This window comes from Miniopterus natalensis, chromosome 9 (genome assembly GCF_054644295.1).
Source record: "Miniopterus natalensis isolate mMinNat1 chromosome 9, mMinNat1.hap1, whole genome shotgun sequence".
Taxonomy (NCBI): Eukaryota; Metazoa; Chordata; class Mammalia; order Chiroptera; family Miniopteridae; genus Miniopterus; species Miniopterus natalensis.
The window spans coordinates 27,820,163-27,840,472 of NC_142089.1; the positions used below are offsets into that span (position 1 = coordinate 27,820,163).

The 20,310-nt window shown below is 52.1% G+C and overlaps 1 long non-coding RNA gene across 1 annotated transcript; it reads left to right on the forward strand.

Annotated features, from left to right (window-relative positions):
* The first annotated feature begins 1,962 nt into the window (after nt 1–1,962).
* LOC107526781 (uncharacterized) lies at nt 1,963–17,303 on the forward strand. The gene is made up of 4 exons (XR_001602224.2): nt 1,963–2,035; nt 14,398–14,479; nt 15,975–16,110; nt 17,117–17,303. It is a non-coding gene; the product is annotated as an uncharacterized LOC107526781 (long non-coding RNA).
* The last annotated feature ends 3,007 nt before the right edge of the window (nt 17,304–20,310 follow it).

Consider the following 20,310-nt stretch of genomic DNA (forward strand, 5'->3'; position numbering starts at 1 on the left):
CTGGTCATTTTCCATTTAAGCACTTAACTATATCCAACTGTTTTATTTTTGGCCCCACACAAATGGAGGTTTAACGCTGGTGAGGAACTACAATTCTAACTTGGTACTTTTTTAGGTGACTTGAGTGGATTGCCACCCCCCCCCCCCAAGGCCTGGCCTGTGTGGCTCAGTTTGGGGGAGTTAATATCTCATTAGGAGACCACTCATACACCTTGGGGACCCAGGAATGCTGATCATAAAGCTAAAGATAAACCTCTCAGCTCACCAAAGGCAAGGAGCAGGGTCTTTGTTCCAGGAGGATGTCCGAGAGGGCTGGGCTCTGATTTCCCTCTTTGCAAATTTGGAAGCTGAATGTACTCTCCATCCCCATCGCCCCCACCCTCCACCCCCATCCCTTCACCCCCCCCCCCCACTCCCCCAGTCGTCTCTCCCATCCAACCTCCGGGGCCAAACCTGATGGAGAGCTAGCTCCTGGAGAAGGGCAGAGACAGCCTGAACCCACAAAGTCACTCACAGAACCAGGTTCACGCCTGCAGGGCTAGCGGAACCACCCAGCACCAGCTCAAAAGCTCGTTTTTCGGTCAGCTTTTCAAACAGAAGAGAGGAAGGGAATTAGCTCACTTGTTCTTTTTTGGGGCTCCTGATCCTACTCTAATTTGTCTTTCTCACACCTTCAGTGTCCCACACTGACTTCTAGTGTCCTGGACATAGGACACAATCCGCCAGGGTCTGGTCTGGGCCTGGTCTCCGGGGAGAGTCAGCTCATCTCTCTGTCCCACTGCACGACCCCACGACCCCATCCTGTCCCCTTGCCTCCGCCTGAAACCCCAGGGCCTTGGAAAGCCGGCTTGGTCTGGCGGTGACCACCGCCCCCGGGCCTTCTCCTCTCCACCTTCCCAGGGCCTGGATGGCCTTTGAGTAAACAGATAGCCCAGCGAGGTATGTGATCAATTAGCTTTGCTGAAAATACAATCATTTTGTTATTCCAAGCTGATGAGAAGGCCTCTTCGGCCTGCCTCTCCCAGCCTCCACACGCCAATCAGCCCGTGTCACCGATATAATTTTCCACATAAACACAACCTTTGTGCAACATCTACTCTTGTAAATAGATGTAATTCCCAAACCAAATAACTGCACTTGGAGGAGAAATGGATATTATGCATGCAAAGAGAAAAGCGGCGATTTTTACACTTTCCAGGCAACAAAAGATTACCCCTAATTGCAATGGGGGGAGGGAACCGTGCGGGGCGAGGGAGGCGGCGGCTGCTGGGAAGCAGGGAGGCCGGCTTCCAGGCGGTTTTTTTTCTCTCTGCACATGTGTGAGAGCGGACCACCAGGAACTGCTTAACCCGGGGTTTGTCCTGTTTAGGCAACGGGGAGAGCATGGTTATTGTTGTTGATATCTTAAAGGAAATGGCGAGTTACTTAATTATAAGGTTGGATCTCCCTTGCCAGGAGGGACCCCCCTCCAAACCCAAAACTGTACACATCCTGTTGCAGAAATGTCCCCTACATTCCTGGGCAGGAATGGCTTCGGTGGCCGGGGACTGTGTGCCTTTCTCAATGTTCTGCTTGCTGGAGTCGATCCCTAAATTAGACCTTGAAAGCAGCGGAAGTTCCCAGGCAGCCGGGAGGGAGAACGGCGCGGAACCCACTGTGTAATCCTGGCCAGGTCTGGGCACAGCCGCCTCCTGAGCTCTGCAATGCAGTGGAAATGAAGGCTGGGACGCCCCCTCCTGTGCCTCTGGTCTCCCTGTGTCCCCTTCTGCTGGAAGAAAAAAGTCCTTTGAGGTCAGGAGGCCCCTTGGAGGGTCCCAGGCCAACCAAGGGGCAGAAGGAGTGCGGCCCTGGGAGAGCAGCCAGGAGCAAGCGCAGGCTCGCGGAGCTGGCCCTGCACAGTGCCAGCCCCACTGGGCCAGGCAGCGTGGCCCACATTAGAGCCAGAAGGCCCCAGAGCGAGCCTCTGGGCTCTACCCCGTGCATCTAACAGTGACACTCAGAAGACTGTCTTTTGCAAAGACGCTTCTCTTGGCAGGTAAGTAATGACATCTTGGCCTCAAGCAGGCCTGATGCTTTCCTATAATGCTCTGGTTCTTTATTTTGTCTAAATTCAAAACAGTGAGTGAGGCATTAGAGAGGCGCTGCTGCTGGTCTGTGTATTGGGAGAGAAAGCACCGGTGATCAGAGAGGAGCGGCTGAGTGACCGTGGGGCTCCTGTCCGGGTTCTGTCTCCAGGACTGGAAGGGAAGGGGTGGGCGGCCTGTAACACTTCAGCTACAAAAGATTTTTCCTTCTGACCCCCGCCCCCACCCCTCCCCCCTGCCCACAAAACTCGGCCTAAGAACCCTCATCCCCCAGCTTCCACCCACCCCGGGCTCCTGAAGGCCATCTGAAACTCATTAGCTGCTTGAAATGATTGTCATGGGAGCTCTTGATGGAGAACAAGAAAGGGAGAGGGATACTTTTAAAGGACAGCAATCGGGACCCAAACGCTGGCAGATGTTTGGAAACCTGGCTGTTTGAGGAAGGGCCTCCCGGAGGCGTGGGGGCCAGCTCCTCCGCCTGACCCGGGCCGGGCCCCTACCCTTTGTCTTGGGGCAGCTCCTGGAGCTCAGGCTGGATAAACTGGCCGTTTTCTTGTCCCCTTCACGGAGGAGGAAGATCAGGGGCCCTGGGACATGCTGCAGCCTGATTCAGAGGACAGCTGTGGTAGCCACTTGGTTCTTTGCCAGTTACACCTTAATTCCTGTACTTTGTAGATGAAGCAACCTTCTGTTTGTCATAACAAAACAAAAAAATATCAGAAATGTTGAAATTATGAGAGCATACAATATTAAAATCACAGAATGAAGAAGCTTGGAGTTATAGACTCTTCAAAATATAGAACTTGGGATAAAAAGTCCCTTTGCATTGCAAGATGTCAGAAACCCAGATTAGAATCATATACTGTTAGAATTTTTGAAAAAATGATTAAGAGAATCACAGAAATGCTTTCGATTCTTAATAGCATGAAACAGAATTGTGGAATTTTAGGGTTATGGAATCAGAATTCTTGAATAGTGGAATCATAGAGCATTAGAAATACAGAAAAAGAAATTTATGGAAATCCAGAATCACAGTCTCTTAGAACACACGAATGGTGGGCTGTTAGAATATTAGATTAAGGAAATATTGACTGATACAATCTTAGAATCACAGAATGTTAGCATCACAGATGGTAGAATCAGAGAACCATAGACTTATAATCACAGCAGTTTGTAATTACAGACTCATTGGATTACAGATGCTTAGAATCACGGAACATTAGACTCGGAGAGTGTCTGTTTTGTTAGAGAAGTATAGGATCTATGAATTACAGAATTTTGGAATTATAGGCTTTTAGATGGAGCCTTGAAGAATTTCAGAGGCAAGGGGGGATTTAGAGGTCATTTGGCCCCACTTCTGGCCCAGCCGGAACTTTCACCTAAGCCTTTTCACACACACAGGCCCTTGGCCATCCCGTGCTTATGTCCAGATAATACGGTTTAATTTGATCGTTCCCTGCATTTCCTGGAGCCGCTGACCTTCTTTTCTGCTCCCCTCTCATCATTACAAATTCCTACCACCCTCTGTTTTTCGAAGGGGCAGTTTGCTTTTCTTTCTGCAAGTCACCCGGCATCTCAGTTCCCCAGGCCTGCGCCCTGCAGGAGGGATGGACAGACTCGTGTGTCTGTGCAGATGAGTGTGCCCGTGGCCTCTGTCCCAGAAACAGCAGCAACAGGCCCGGCTCTGCGCCTGTGCCGCCCATTCCTTCTGAGGGACCTGGGAGCCGCCGCTGACGCCGAGACCAAGCAGCCGGCCTATTTAGGTGAGAGGAGACTGGAAACTGGAAACCTTTTTATGCTTATTTATTTTATGATCCTCACGGGCTAGGGTTTACACAAATCAGACGACATGTGAATTAGATAATTCGCTAGGAATTAACAGTCGCTGATGGTTATCAATCTTGGGGATGATGGAAGCTGGGTTGATGAGGACGGCTCAGCGATGAGTTGATGATGTTATTGTGTCCTCGTTGGGGTTCAGAGAGATGTGGGGGCTCATCACCCACTCTAAATCCCCGAGAGGGACAGTATATATAGTGCACGGGGATGGATGGTAACACTTCGGAGTCTATTGTAATGTTTAGGAAGAAGCCAAAAGCAAAACAGCCAGCTTCATAGTCACCCTAGTCCTTCGGAAAATGTTCATTTCCTAGTGAATTCATCCCAAACTCTGTACAAGGACTAGCTAGAGATAAACAATTCAAAAATGGAATCTCCTGCCTTTTATTCAAGCACCATAAAGACAGTGGACGCTTAAAAAGGAGGCTGTCTTCCTCAGAAGATCTTTTCTCCAGCTCAGCTCAAGCACAGAATCGTCTAGCCCCATGTTCACCTAACGCACCCCAAGACTCCCAGGGAGGGAACAGCTCAGGTTAGAAACTCTAGAAGATCAATCAGTGCAATTCTCCCCATAGATGGAACTTTGTAGACAATCCCTTTCACCAATTTCAAATCTTTTGTTAAAGTCCAATTTAGTTTACGAACTGCAAAGCACCCAAACCAAATTGCAGTGCCCCACTGGTCCTGGCAACACCATTTCGATGGAGCCGAGATTTTTCCGAAACTGAAATGCCTGCCTAGGAGGCAGACCGTGGTGGGCTCTGGGCACACCAGCCCAGCCCTGGGATGCTGTGTGCCTTTAGGCAAGTAGACCTCCTCTCTGGGCCCCAGTCGGCCCACCTACAGATAGGAAGTTGGATTAAATAATCTAAATGAGGGAACAAATATTAGAAACAGGAAAAGAACAATTTGGTTTTGTTTCCTTTTTGGGAGTTGAATTTCAAATTAGTCAGGCCAGTGTTTCTATTTATTTTTGAGGCAGTTCAACCAAGAATTGCTGTTTTCATGGCTCTAGCTTTTGATTTCAGATGCTAAACAACAAAACCTCGACCCAGACTTGCTCAACTACTGACTGCAGCTTTTGTACACATTTTCAATGGAGCGGCATATTGGGTTAAAACAAATGACAAACACAGTTGCCTTCCCAATTCCAAAAGAAACAGAGTGGAGATGAATTAATAAGATGGCAAGCTGGGTGTCAAGGGGTCTCAAGTGACTCAGTTTCCCCATCTGTAAAATGGGGAAGGGATGGAGGCAGGGAGAAATCTTCCTGTTCCAAAGCCAAACCGGAGTTTCTGAGGCCCCAGCCCTAATTGTAGGCAAGGCTGTTGGGGATATTGTGTCCTGTTAAATCAGAGCCCCTGGGGGCCACCCCTGCTGATCACAGTGATGGGAGGGGTGGGGCTGAGGGAAATGAAGAGCCTTTATAAAGGGGACAATGGAAAATCCCCAATTTGTGGATAAGTCTCTTTCACGGGAGCCTGAAAGGCCAAGGAGGGGGTGGGCAGGGTGAATGGGGCAGAGGGGCTGAGGTCCCTCTTTCTGTGGCCCCATTGAAAGTCCATAGACCAGGCAGCAATGAAAGGAAGTGAGTTAAAGAGGCAAGTGAGGGGGCTGGGCTGGGGGCTTGACAACCCCCTAACAGACACCAGCTGTGACTGGAGGGCGCAGGCCATGTGGACAGCTAGGCAGGCAGGACTGCCCAGCAAGGCCGTGGGACAGGCACTAGGTTGTTTGCCAGGTCCTCAGTCGAGCTTTCTCCTTTCTTGATGTGAAGCCCAATGTTTAACATATGGCTCTACTGTGCATCCTCTCATAGCTGGGACCTTTGAGACTGGACCTTTCTGGAAAGGCCAGTGTTGGTGGTAAGGTTAAAGGGTGGGGTTGGTTATCAGCTGTTTTGTTTTTTTAAAAAATATATCTTTATTGATTTCAGAGAGAGGAAGGGAGAGGGAGAGAGAGAGATAGAAACATCAATGATGAGAGAGTCATTGATGGGCTGCCTCCCGCATGCCCCCGACTGGGGATCAAGCCCCCAACCCGGGCATGTGCCCTGACCAGGAACTGAATCCTGATCGCCTGGATCTTAGGTCTACGCTCAACCACTGAGCCACGCCCGGCTGGGCCTGTTATCAGCTGGTTTGACTGCAGGCCCCGGGCCGGTCCATTGAGCCAAAATACTCTGTCAGGACAACCCCCAACTGACCTCCTTGTCCCCACAGCTGGTCACTATAGACAAACAGCCGATCGATTCCTCCAACAATGGGTCAGTTTAGACAAACAACAGGTCAGTCCAACCAAAACAGTTCAGTTCAGTTATAAAAATGGTCGGGGGGGAAAGAACAACAGAAAAACAACAACAATACCAGTTCAGTTTTTAAAAAATAATCATGCACCTTCCTGGGCTATTACGTAAGGAAGCAACCAATTGGCTCTCCGACAAACTGCTCACTGTTGTCCAGACACTCGGTGACTTGACAGGTCTGGAAGGAAATACTGAGAAGTGATATTTCTGGTCCGGTCCAGCAAGGCTGTGACCATGGACTTCCCACTGTCCTGCCCTCATGGAGACCCAGCCGGACATTCCTGAGCAGGGGGAATATTCCAGATCCTTCTGGAGGGCTGCCTGAGGGGGCCTGAAGCCTTCGTGGGCATTTCCCTGTGGCCCCACTACCTTCTTGGACCCACTTGTATTAACTGCATTAAAAAAGGAATTCAAACAACAAAACAAAAACCTCTAAATCTAGAAACATTTCTCAGTTAATTGGCTAGGTAGGCAAGGGGACATGCTGACTTTCCTTCTTAGGGGAAGTAAGGAAAGAAATGAGGGACCAAAAGAAGACTGGGGGGCCCAGCCAGGTGGGTGAGTTGGTTGGAGCATCATTGCATACACCGAAAGGTTGCGGGTTCGATTCCTGGTTGGGGAGCATGTGGGACTAAACGAATCAATCTCTCTTTCTCTCTCTCTCTTTAAAAATCAATAAAAACATATCCTCAGGTGAGGATTAAAAAGAAAAAAAGAAGCATGGGGGAATGGGAAAGAAGAAAGGAGGAAGGAATAAGGCAGAAATAGTGGAAATAATAAATCCACTTCGCTTTACGGTTAGAACATACCATAAAGTGCATTTTGAATCCGTTATTTCATAACTGTCCTTTGATGATCATGCCCATTTTAGAGATGGGGAGACCAGCTGACTTTGCCCATGTTCCCACAGTCAGTTGATGGTGGACCTGGGATAGAGCCTGGGTCTCCTGCCCCTTGTTACCCTTGTCAATCTCTGAGTTATAACATTGTTAGAACTGCTGGGAGTTGGGCTTGGGAATCATGTAGTTTCATTGTAGGGGTGATGAAAGGAAGTTCAGACAGAAGAGCCCAGAGTCCTTACCAGGAGAGCAGTCCTTCAGAAGATCCTGCTTTCTCTGAGCTGAGTGTACCTCCATGTCAGAAAGTTCTTCTTTGAGTCTAATCACACACTCTCTTGCTGCTGGGCCAGGCTGGATGCTCCTCCTTGTGGCCAGTCTCTGGAGGTGAGCACGGGAGGTAAGCAGAGCCAGGGAGTGGGCTGGAAGCCCCTCTTCCCCTGAGGTGGCAGAGGGTCTGGCTGCTGGAGGAGCGCCCACAGGGCCATCTCTGTGTTTGGTGAATAAACATCGGAGTCCAGTTTCTGGCTTGTCACTCTGCAGCCTTTCAGCGGGTGAGAGGCCAGGTGGGCAGGAGGGAGTTCCGGCAGGCGGCACATGAAGAGGCCGGGCCTGGGGGCCTGGGGCCCAGGGAGGCTGGCTCTGGACAGCCAGTAGAGTCAGCCTTTGCAGGCCACGGAACTTCACACCTTTGAAAGGCTCCAGAGCGACCCACAGAAAAAATAAACTGTTCCTCCCATCCATGGCAGGCCGGCCATCCTCAGGGGCTCCGCATCATGTGCACCGAAACCCTGTAAAAGGGCCCAGTGTTTCCTTTTCCACTCCTCGAAAGGATGCGTGCTGAGCCTCGTGAGGACAGCTGGCTCTGGGCAAGAGCGCTTTACCCACGGCCAGGGAGCCTGGTTCCAGCCCCACTCCCCAGGGGTGAGCCACCTTGGTTCCCTGAGCCGTGGTTCACACGCCTGGAAACCAGGAGTAAAAATACCTCCCTTCTGCTTTCCTTTTGTGCAATAAAGCATATGTGTGAAAGCACTGAACATATAGTAGATATTTTATCAATGGTCGCCTCTGTCTTTTACTACCTACACAACCTAGAGCAAGTCTGAGTTCCTCCAGAGCCTCAGTTCCCTCCTCTGTGAAGTGGGGTTACTGCCTACATAGTCGGGATTAAATGAGACAGAGGGTTAGCACATGCCTGGCACACAGAATGTTCTCTAGTAGCAGCTTCCTTCTCTCTTCTTCCTTCCCATTCAGCCTCCTCTCTGGGTCTCAGGAGCATCACATTACAAATGGGAATGGGAATGACCTCCCGGGGGAGAATGCTAGGAGGATAGATGCAATGCCACAAGCACTTGATGAGCAGGGCAAGGCCACAGAACTGCAGGAGAGGCTAGATCTCAAAACGTCCTGAAAACGAGCAGGAAGAATATAAGGGTTAGAGTCCTAGGGTTATTATAACAAGTCTCACACTAGGGCCTGGTTTGGTCTCATCCAGTGATGGCTCAAGCAGGAATACTGGGAGACTTGAGGAGAAAGGGAGGCACCAAGGAGGGCTTCCTGGAGGAGTGCTCTGTCCAAAGCTATGGAGCTTAGTCTTTCCATCCAGGTTTTGTTTGTTGCAAATGCTTGAAGCCCAGACCACTGATGACTCCCAGCAAGTTGGGAGATGCCCCCAGAAGTGCCTTTGTTCTCCCACCTGGGCTTTTCAGAGCTGTGAGGAGACAGAATCAGGACTACGAGGAGGGCAAATGCCAGAGCAGATCCTAGTGTGAGCTCTCCAGCAGCCGTCTCCAGGGTAGTGAGCTCCCTGCCACAGCAGATGTCCAGCAGTGGCTGGAGAACCCTGTGACAGGTACTAGGTGAGAAGTGGAACTATCTGAGCGACAGACTTTGGGGTCAGACAAGCTCAGTTCCAGCTTTGCAATTCAGTCCCCTGTGATCTTGGGTTAGTCTCCTAACCTTGGTGAAGTCCCAATTTCCTCAGATGTAAATGTCAGTAATTCCTACTTCAAAGAGCAGTTTTGGAAATTAAGTGAAATAATGCATGTAAAGCATTTAGTACAGTGTCAGAAACATGCCGGCTCCCCGTCACAGTTGAGAGTCTGAGATCTGACTGACAGAAATGTGTAGGGGTTAAGATCCTATACTTTGAGGATTCTGAAATTATAGGCTATTGCGTCCAGTAATTTAACAGAGCCCTTATATAATGCTTGCCCTGTGCCAAATACACTCCTAGGGGCTTTACAAATATTTACTCAATCTTCACAGCAACCCTATACTATAGGTACTGTTATTATCCCCAATTTATACATGAAGGAACTGAGGCAGAGAGAAAGTTACATGACCTACCCACAGTCACGCAGCTGACGAAGGGGCTGAGCTGAGATTAGACTCTGCGCACATAACATTCTAAGACCACAAGATTCCCAAACTGCTCCATGTTCCTAAGAATCCAGAAAATTTAATTTTATGGAACTTTTATTAAGGATGAGAAGGGTCTAGAACAGGAGTTGGTAAACTTTTTCTGTGAAGGGCCAGATAGGAAATAGTTTAGGCTTTGCAGGCCATAAGGTCTCTGTCACAATGACCCAACTCTGCTGTTATAGCCAATAGCTAAATGAATGGGCATGGCTGTGTGCCAATAAAACTTTATTCACAAAAACAGGTGGCAGGCGGATTTGGCCCGAGGCTATAGTGAAGGCTGTTGACCAAGTAACAGCTCAGGCATCTTCTGTTCTGCTGAGCACCTGCTGGGGCTCCCTTCAGAGCTAAGCCTTAAGGAGGCCAGACTGTGCCCCCCTTTGGAGAGGCAGAGGGGCCTGGGATGGCCGGGGCGGCTTCCTGGGGTGTGGGTGGCTCTGAGTGTGGCTCTCTCTTTCTGTCCTAGAGAGGCTGTTGAAAAGGCTCCTCTCTCCAGCAGCAGCAGAGCCTCATTACTCAGCCGCTGAAAAACAATGTTAATTTCCCCCAAGCGGGAAGCAGCTGCACTTGTGAGCCAGGGCTCATTTTGCTGCATGAATATTTATGGCATGTCCCCTAATTAAGCCCAGAAATAAAATTTACCCTGCTCGCAGGGGCCACGGAACACTGTAAGGCAACGGCAGGAACCAGCCCCTTGTGCCTGTGGAGTAGGGTTGTCAACGAAGCATTTGTGTCCAGAGCCACTTGGCCTTGGCCAGCATCCCCGGGAGCGGTGGGGGTGGGCGTCGTCTAGAAGGTCAAGCAGCCTTTGTGTGGTCACTTGCTGGTGTAGGGGGACTCCTGAGTCATCTCATTGAGCTCTGCTGGGTGGCCATTGTCCCAGAGACTATTGCCACAAACCTGCATAGGATGACACAGAGGTGACCTGAGGCCCGAGCCCTAGCAATATTGTTTTTCTTCCAGCCAGAGTGACTCAGGTATTTCATGACTGGCCCTCAAAGGTCACTCTAGTAGCAGCGGCTCAAAGAGGGAGCGCCCCCGGCAGGGAGCCGGGTTTGAGATCCCCTCTGACACTGATTCCGTTTGATGTGGGGTGGCCACCGGCTGTCCTCGCCTCAGTTCCCACTGGCGCAGTGAAGAAGGAAATGCCAGCATCATGGGGCTGTTACCGAGAGCCATGGGAGGTGACGGAAGAGGAAACATTTGGGGGAATGGTTCCCACCACAGTTTTGGGGTTTCCTTACCTCCAGGCCCTTCTTCTCTTAAACTGGGGGCTGAGGAAAGCCGGCTCTGCCCAGCCCACTGACCTTGAGGGTTTCCTGAAACCATAAATCTTGGCTTTTCCTTGGGGGGGTCCTATCTCCAGAGAACTGCTTGGGCCCTCACACCTCTTCTGTGGAGCCAATAAACCAAGCAAATACCATAAAGCTCCTGACCCTGGCCTGAGCCCCAGTGGTCGGAGCGAGACCTCGAGTGAAGAGGCTAGGGTTTCATGAGTTGATCATGAGGTTGACCATGAATCTTCCCCATTGCCTTAGATTCTTTTCCATTATTTTCCTCTTTAAATTTTTCACAGCACCTGCGAGGTCTATCCTGTGCCGGGTGGGCCTGGGATAAGAGGATGCTTTCCTAAGGTGGGTCCAGGTGTGTAATTGTCCCGGGGCCTTGGCAGTCAGCACACCTTGTAAATCTGAAAGTCAATAAGATGTGGAAGTGGGGGAGACTCCAGGCCGGAGAGGAGGAAGGGAGGGGGTAGTGAGGGTGGGTCGGTCAAGGGTGGCTTTAGCGCCCGCTGCCCCCCCAGGGCTGGGCCTGCCCCGCCCGTGGGAGGCCCGGGGCTTCCTGCTCTCTCACTCTCCACCTTCACATTCTGAGCTCAGGTCTGATCACATCAACGGCCCAACGGCCCAGACTTTGAAGGGGCCCCCGAGGCCGCCTCTCTCACACCCTTGAGTATCTGAGTGAAGGAATTTCCAGCGCAGGGTTTGGTCCTGAGTGACACGAGTGAGTGTTCACTGAAGAATGAATAAATGAACAGATGAATGGGATCGGGTGGGTGGCACAGGCTCAGATAACGTATCTCTGTATTTTTCCTTTTTTCAATCCCTGTTCTAAAATGTGCCAAGCCCAGATTTCAGCACACGCAGAGGTTTGACAACCCCCTGAAGGAATGAATGAGTGTGCGGTGAATGAATGGATACAGAAGTTATTACTCTGGGCCAGCCGCGGGCCAGGCGCTGGCGTTACGGCTGTGAACAAGACGTGGTTTCTGTCCTCAGGCCCTTAAGTCGGAGCTGGGAAGTCAGGCTCACACAGCGCCGAACGATCCGTTACCTATTTAGTTACTCTCGTGATAAATGCTACGAGGGAGGAAAGTGAGTCAGTAAAGAAGTGAGTAAGTGAGGAATGAGTGAAGACAGCAATAAGCAGGCCGAATGAGGGAAGGAGTAGACATGTAAGTGAAAGTGAGGGAGAATAAAGGAAGGCAGGAAGGAATGGCGGATGAAGGTCAATCAGTGACCAGGGAAAGAATCGGTGCCACCTGACCCGGTGTTTACCGACACATGGCCTAGGAGCCAGACTTGCCCCAAGCCAGCCCCTCTCCTGCTTCCCTGGGGACATGGGGCAGGCTGGGCAGAAGAGGCTCCTGAGGCCAGGGAGCCAGGCCCCCTGTATCCCCCCATCAGCACCACTGCCGCTATCTCAGTACCTCCAGAACTGAAAGCCAGCCTAAGAAAGGGTTGAAGTCTTTAACGTGTAGAATCTCAGGGCCTGCAGGGGCTGATTTTTGCTCAGCGCATAGAATGAACCTCAAAGCTCTCACAATCACACCCAACACCTGAGTACCCTTCACTGTGAGGAAGTAGGCTCAGAGCAGGAGGGGGCCCACCCAAGGCACCCCACCAGTGCCCCTGACTTCAAGGTGCTCTAATGAGTATTTGCTGGGACAGGCAAGGCCGGTTATAATCCAGCCCCCTTTTCACCTCTGAGCTCCTCTCCTAATTCTCTTCCCATTGGGGCCTCCTCCAGCTTCCAGGCCTCCTCGCCTCCTCCGGGTCCCTGGCCCATGGGCACCCTGCACTTTGTTCCCTCTGCCTGGTGCACCACCCCCCCCCAGACCTCTGCAGGGCTGGCCCTCTCCCTTCCTTCAGGACATTTCTCAAAAGTTGCCCTCAGGCTTGCTGCCACCCTGATTTCAGCAGGAGAATCCTGACGACTGGGTGACAGAACTGTTGGATCAGATCCCAGAGAGTATTGACTGTGAAACCGAGGAGCTCTGCCCATTCTGCAGGCTGTAGGAAATCTCTGTGAGCTCCGTCAACAGCATTCAACACATTTGCAAGCACTGAGTAGGAGTCAGCTGCTACGGTGGGCACTTTCATATGCAGGCTTCCGTGGAATTCTTATAACAATCCTTTGAAATCTGTATTATCGGCTCCATTTTACTTGTGGGGAACCAAAACCCAGAAAGGTTGAATAACTTTCCCAGAACTTTGAACCAGCCCTAGGTGACCTGAAATCTTTGTATCTTTTTATTACCCAGAGGCCTAGCACTCATCAAGTGTTTGTTGATCGAATGCAAGACCTGCCAGAGAGCAACCCCAGCAGCCTGGAGGCTGTTGATATTTAACCCTGGCTGCAACCCCTCCCCGGTTCCCAGAGCAGCCTCCACAGCTCTGAGCTGTGAATGGAGTCTCCACACAGCATTTTGTGGACTTGGAAGTCAAGAAGCGAATTCATAGTGCTTTGCAAAACACATTTTCTTTTAAGGAAGGATTTTTTGTTTTCATTTCAAACAGCCCTGGCTGGTGACGAGTGGCGAGGAGAGGTGCCCTGTTTTCCATCCCAACACCTATTTCCAGGTGGGGGTAGGGAAGGCTCCATCCCAAAATGTTATTTCAAAACCTTTCCGGGCCTCGCAGCTCCATTTCCAGGCCACATGCTGCAAAGAAAAGCACAATTTCCCATTACGGCGTGTTGCCCTTTCTGGTGTGAGCACCTTTCAGAGCGGGAAGAGCTGGCTCGCTCCAACACTCCCCCGCCCGTCTCCGTAAATAAAGGCTGAGCGCCTGATGTGGGGCTTAAATAAGCAGCCTCTCTGGGCACCTGATGACCACACTCCTGATAGGCGTGCTCGCCAAGAACAGCAGACGGACGCTGCCCCTCCCAGCCCCTCGACAGACAGAAGATGAAACTGCTGTGACCCCACTGCTTCCCGCTTGCTTTCTGCCATCTGAGGCACACTCAAAAAAGAAGCAGGCCCGCGCAGTCTTGTCATCTGATGGGGTGAGGACAGAGATGGATGATGCGATCCCTGCCAGGGGAGGCCACGTTCAGACACTCCCAGATAGCCAGCTGCCACTTTATTAACAGCAAATATCCCCATCTGAACTGGGCCGGGAAAGAAAATATTTATGCTTGCCTGTCAGGAGGACCTTCGTTTTTCTTCTGGGGGAGCCAGTCAGGGTGCTGGGCCAGGGCTGGAGTATGATGTGTCTGTGAGGCTGCTTCAGCCCAGGGTGGGTGGACACTCCAGAATATCCTCAGGACAGCTCTAGAAAGGCATGGGGGGCTCCAGGAGGGATGGATGTGGAGCCCAGGAGAGGTGCCACCAGAACATGCCCCAGGCCCTGTTAAACTAAATGAGAGAATCTGCCTGTGGGTGTGGCGGCTACAGTTAGAGACTGAGTCCAAATGCACCATTAAATAATGTCATGATTAAAAACTTGCAGCTGTATTAATCTGACAAGTGACTTTGTACTGAGAATAAAATAATCTTGTATTGTCAGAAAATGCCAGTACTGGAGCTGAGCCTGTCAGTTAAGTTAGGCATATATTAAAATCAGTTTATTTCATTACTCTCATCATGGTCATTATTTTGAACAAAAATCACAAGGCGCTTCTTTAACAGGTTTCAGGGATGCCGGTGGATCTGGAGCCTGGGAAGACAAGCACTCTGGCCATGCTCTGGGAGACAGCTGTCCCCAATTACGGTAATTGAGTTATAAGGTGTGAGGCTGAATGAGTCAGGTGGCCCTAGGGAATGGAGGCTTGGGCCTTATGGGCATCGCCGGATTGTTCTTTTTTGACCTTGGTGAGGTTCCCCTTCCCCAGCTCCAAGTGCTAGATCACTCATCTTCCCTACAGAGCATGCACATGGGAGTTAGGAGGCCTGGGTTCAAATCCTGACTCTACCACGTAGCAATTCTGCAACCAACCCTGAGCACCTCATTCAAGATGTAGCGTCTCTGATAAAATGGAGCTAATAAATGTCTCCCTCTTGGGGCTGCCTTGAGAATAAAGTAAGGTAAAGTCTGAAACAGCCCAGAAATTTATAAATGATAACCAGCAGTAATGGCAGGAGTGACACACATACTAATCTTTCTCTTTAGGTGTGTGTCAATAATTTTTATTGATTTGTAAATTGCTATTTGCAAATGTGTGCAAATATAATTCCTAGTTCATATCTGTATTAGTCTGCCTGGGCCTCATCTTACTTAATTACCTCCCAACGTCCCCAACTCCTAATACTATCACATTGAGGAATAGGGTTTTAACATCTGAATTTTGGGGGGATACAAACATTCCATCCATAACAAAATCTGTATGTGATATTTGTATAGTTCATATCTGCGTCTGCTTATGAACCCATGTGTTGTGTTAATGTCTATAAGCCAAAACAGAACAAAGATGGTAGGAGGTCTACATACTTCTGTGTGTGCCTCTGTGTCTAGACCTTTCTGTACCTGAGAGCCCAGCACAGGTTCAAGTCATGGGCTCAGGCTGCAAGTGTAAGTATATAATGTGTAGCATGTGCACACATGTGTGTATACAAGCATGGGAAGGGCATGACTGGGACCACAGTGGGCAACTGCCTCTCAGCCCAACCTGGCTGGGCTCCTGCTCCCACCAGCCCATAGCGCTGCTGAAGGCACCTGGGCAGGGGGCCTCAGAGGCTCTCTGGGACTGGGGATCCATCAAGCCCAAGATCCCTGTGCTGTGGAAGAACCCCAGTCCCTGGGGTTTGCCTAGGGAGGGGACATGGAGCCTGACCCTGACATTGTGGGGAACCTGATGAGCTCACCTTCATCCAGCATGGGACCCATCTTCATCTATTCAAATGGATCATTTACCTCATTTAGAGCCTCACAAGCTTCAGCCCAAATGACATTTGCTTAGCAGTTGGCCTGTTTGAAAAGCTGATGTATTAGAACCAAGGCATGCAAATGCTGTACCATCTTTCTGAGCTGAGGGTGCAGGGAGATAGGCCCAGGGGAGAAAGGTAGGAGAGAGGTGGGGGGCACTCAGTTGGTCAAGGATCCCACAGAAACAGGCAAACACATTATCCACTCCAACACAGGCAATTTTGTCCCCAGGGTGGCTAATTAGCAGGCAGCTGCCCGGGCTATCTACTTGACTTGCAGAATTAGAATGCTCAGCACAGAGATCTGTGTTTATGCTAAAAAACTGTCCTCCTTCCCCAACCAGGAGGGGAGTTCTCACTGCTAGCTCTGGAGTCAGGAGACCACTCGACTGGCATTTCAGGGGCCTGGATGGGGCTCCTTCTCCATAGAAACTCCTGCTCTGTTGGAGGCCTCAGAAAACGACAGGCTCATCAATGCAGGTACACAGGACATGTCCACATACAGGCACAAATATCTCCCCACTTAGATAAACGTGACACAAAGGCACAGCCACACAAACTTGCCCAGAGTCATAGGCACCTACCTGTGGAGACACACAAATGCACAGAGAGGTACAGGCCCTCAACCAGCACATCCACTCACACAAATATCCAGAAATAGCCTGAGACCTACGTCCCTCCTCACATACAAAAGGAAATGCGTACCTGCATATGTGCATGCACAAACACGTACCTAGATTTCTATGCATTCAAGTAGATACACCTTCGCAGGCTCCCTGGAACCGGTGTGTGAGAGTACACTCGGAGACAGAGAAGCTGCTTAAAGAAATCTATAGAAACAGACATTCTCAGAACACAACCTCTGTGATTCTCAATCAGAACCTGAGATCAGAATCAGATATGAATGCCAGCTATGGATCATATGAGGAGATATCAGACATCATATGCAAATCAGAATTCTCCCGTCAGAATCCCCAGGGAGCTTTCTATAAGTACTCATTTTGGGCTCTGTGGTAGCCAGGTGAATTTTGAAAGCCTCCCTTCATATAATGAACACAAACACTTTTATCATTAAAAATAGAATTAAATGGCTCACTGCTGGCTATTAGGAGGAAGAGCAATTTGATTGGGTGAGAACCATTAGGACTTTGTAAAGTGGTGGCTTGTTTTGTTGTTTCAGGAACACAGAATAACTCGGAACTAACTTTTTACTGGTTGGCCTCTTTATGTCTTCACTAGCAGAGAGAAACAGTGAGAGCAAATCAGCTTGTCCAGATTTTCATTCAAACAAAGATATTTCACACTCCCTGTCTAAACTGGAGGGTCCCACCCCTTCCTGCTGCAGATAGGGAAACTGAGGCCCAGGCAGGGCAAGCTATTGCCCAGAGTCATATAGCTATGGAGAGCACACATAGGAGCTCAGTGAGTGTTAGCTGCTATGATTATTGTTACTATTGCTCTTCTAATCATAATTCATTATCATTAGCAGAGAAGGCTAAGCATCCAGATCTCCCTCCCAGCTGGCTTATGGACTCAGGATTTCCTACCCAATTGAGAAGACACCAAGGGGCAGTAGCAATCTGGGCACGAGCTCAGTCCCATCTTCTCTAATTGTGACCTGATGTTCTCCAATCCTTCCACTTCCAGGGAAAGGGGCAAAAGAGGGCTGCTGAACGTGGTAAGGAAGGCAGCAGGATGAACTTTGGGGGGAGGGGAGTTTCCTCTTGGTGAGGGGCTCACAGGACAGCAGCCTACTTCTGCTCCCTGGGAGAGGCCTTTCAGACACTTTCTGATTGGCATCTGGCAGGACAGAGCAGTTGCAGGTACCAGGCTGGACTGCCAGCCCCCCTTCTGCATGCAGCTCCCTGGAGAGTCTCTTCAGGCCAAGGAAAGCTTTGTTCTAACCATTTCTCCCTCAGCCAGGGCTGCTGGGTGGTCTAGGGGCAGGAGGGCAGAATGGAGGTGGGGCAGGGCAGGGCAAGGCTGGAGGAAGTATGGGGTAGAAGACTTCAGGGTGGGGTGTTGAAATCTACACGTGGAGGTGGGGAGGGCTGGTGCAAAAGGGGAGTTGGGGTCAGCATAGGAAGGTTTGGAGGCACTGGGGGAGTAAGAGGAACCCAGCAGATGCCAGAACAGTAGAAAGGGGCCAGGGAACTAGGTAGAGGTCCACAAGGGTGAGGGTATAGACTAAGTCCCCTGCCCAGACCCTGCCATCCCAGGTGGCTAGCGGGAGGGGTCCATAGCGAAGCACTGAGCCCCCACACTTTGTCTGAGGCTCCAGAACATGTGGCCGACGCGCCCCCGCCCCCTCCCACCCTGCCGAAGGGCTGCCATTTGGAAAGCATTTGCAGACACATGGATTGTTTTTAAGTTAATGCTTTTTAATTCACTCTGTTTCCCAGTTGTCGTTTTTTATTGAAAAGGCGGATTCTGCTGGTGTGTGTTCCTTTGCGGGGGCGGCGGGGGGGGGCGGTTTGTTCTTAACAGGCAGAGATCGGAAGAGAGACAGAGACAAAGGCGCAGCGAGACGCGGCGGGGGGGAGGGGGGGGCAGTAAACAGGATCAGAGAGCAAGAAACCGAGAGAGATGCACAGGAGCTGAGACAGACAGACACAGAGAACTCAGGAAGGCTAAGGGAGGGACCCGGGCCCTCGGGGCAGAGCGAGTGTGCTGAGAAACCCTGCAGGGGGACCCCCGCATCCCTCCACCTCCAACGAAGGCCCCTGGGGCTGCTCTCCGGCTCCGAGGCTCAGCTGGCCCCGGGGAGCGGCTGGAAGGACGTGGCGCGCAGCAGGCTGAGTAGCAGGACCGGGGTCGCCGAGAGCAGGCATCCGAGGTCCCACAGAGAGGAGGCCTGGGAGTCGGTGGCGTGTCCTCTCGGGGCCCCACACACCTTCTGGTTTCGGCCTGAGCCGGAATCCCGCTCGGGCTCTGGAGAGTGGCGCCCCTGGCCCGCTGTGCCGCCTAGGACAAGCGCCCCGACCTCTCTGAGCCCTAGCTATGCACCTGCAGGAGGGTAGCGCCGGTGACCCGTTCAAACGTGCGGTGGCTGCGGGTCAGAACGGCCCGGGGGCCTGGGAGACAGAGCTCCGCCTGGGCTTGGCGGTTTCAGCACAAATCCCAGGGATTTTCGGCCCCGGCCGCTGCCCGGGGCTCCGGTTGAGGCAGGACTTGCGCAGAGGGGAGAGCCCGGCGCTCGCGCTTCCTCTCTCGCGGCTGAGAACCAGTCCCTCCCCCCACCCCCGCCTGGCGACCCCTCCTCTCCACATCTGTGCCAGGTTCTAGAGAACCTTCCCCAGCCGCGAGTGTAGACACACAGAGATGTCCCCGTGCCAGCACGCGGTGGTCGTGTAGACGGTCGGGCAAACACAGATGCACCACGCAAGGTCCTGTGGACGCGGGGAGCGCCTTGGGGGCCCGAGCGGCGAGGGCGCCTGCGGAGGAGCAGCGGCCCCTCGGGGCCTTCACCCTGGCGCAGCTCTCAGGCCCGGAGCCGGAGACCTGAAAGCCCCGGATAATTAGAGCTAATTACATGTGTGCAAACAGCCGCGGCAGAGGCCGCGGGCGGGCCACCCCTCCCGCGGCCTGACCCCCGCGATCCCGCCCAGCGAAGGGGCGTTGCTGGCACAGCCGGGGCTGAGCGCTGGGAAAGGGCGCGCAGGCGGAGAGGAACCTGCGACCCAGGGCGTGGGGTGAGCCCTCCGCCTCCAGGGCGCCCCCCGCGATTACACTCTGTAGTGCGAGCTGCGGGCCCGGGAAGTCCCGGAATGGCTGGGCTCCGCCGGGTTAGGAGCTGGGACTCGAACTTGGTCCCAACTCCCCTCGGCCTTGTGTGAGCGGGCCCTGGGGGCGCGCCAGAGCATTTGGGTTCTTAGGCTTCGATTATCTTGGCCTCCTGAATCCCGTCTCTGACGCAGATTCGAGGGGGCTCCCCTTGTATCCTGTCACCCGAGGTCGGCCATCCCAGCGAATGCCTGCCTGGAGCTGAGGCCGCGGGGGGAGGAAGGGCCAGAGCCTGGTGCTCGGCTTTGGGTGATCAGCTGGTCTCTGACCTTATGGGCCACAGGACCCTGGAAAGAGTGACTGTTCTGAGCTTTCGTTTGCGCATCCATGCCCTGCACGCTCCTCTGCGAGGCAGAGTCCGACGGGCAGGAGAAAGGCGCGGATTCCTCACGTGTGAGTGGGGCTTTGCACTTTGCAGTGCTGGCCTGAATCAGCGGTCTAATTGTGTGGTTTCGGGAGCCTTTGGCGGGTTGGGTTGGAGCGGTGGCGGGGTGGGGCTCAGAGAGGTCAAATGTGGCATTGGGATCACACAGCGGGGAGAGGCAGATGGTTTTCCGGACTTCGGATTTCAAGTTCAGACTCTGCTCAACTCTCCTTCACCCTTCTCGGACGCCCCTGAACCCCCGGGCACCTCCTGCGCTCTGCGAAGCCTGGGAGTAGGGAGCAGGAGTGCAGATCGCGAAGCTGTCGCTGTTCGTGGGGCCCGCGGCACCCGCTCGCTGTGGGCCCATGGCGCCCCCTTGCGTCCGTGGCCAGAGGTGCACCCCGCTCCAGGCCGGGCCCGCCCCAGCCGTCTGGTCTGATTCCTTCGCCTCAGTTGAGATTGTGCACGAGAGGGTCGATTAACTGCAGAAAGGGTGGTATGAGGGGACACAGGGATGCGCTTTGTATAGCGGG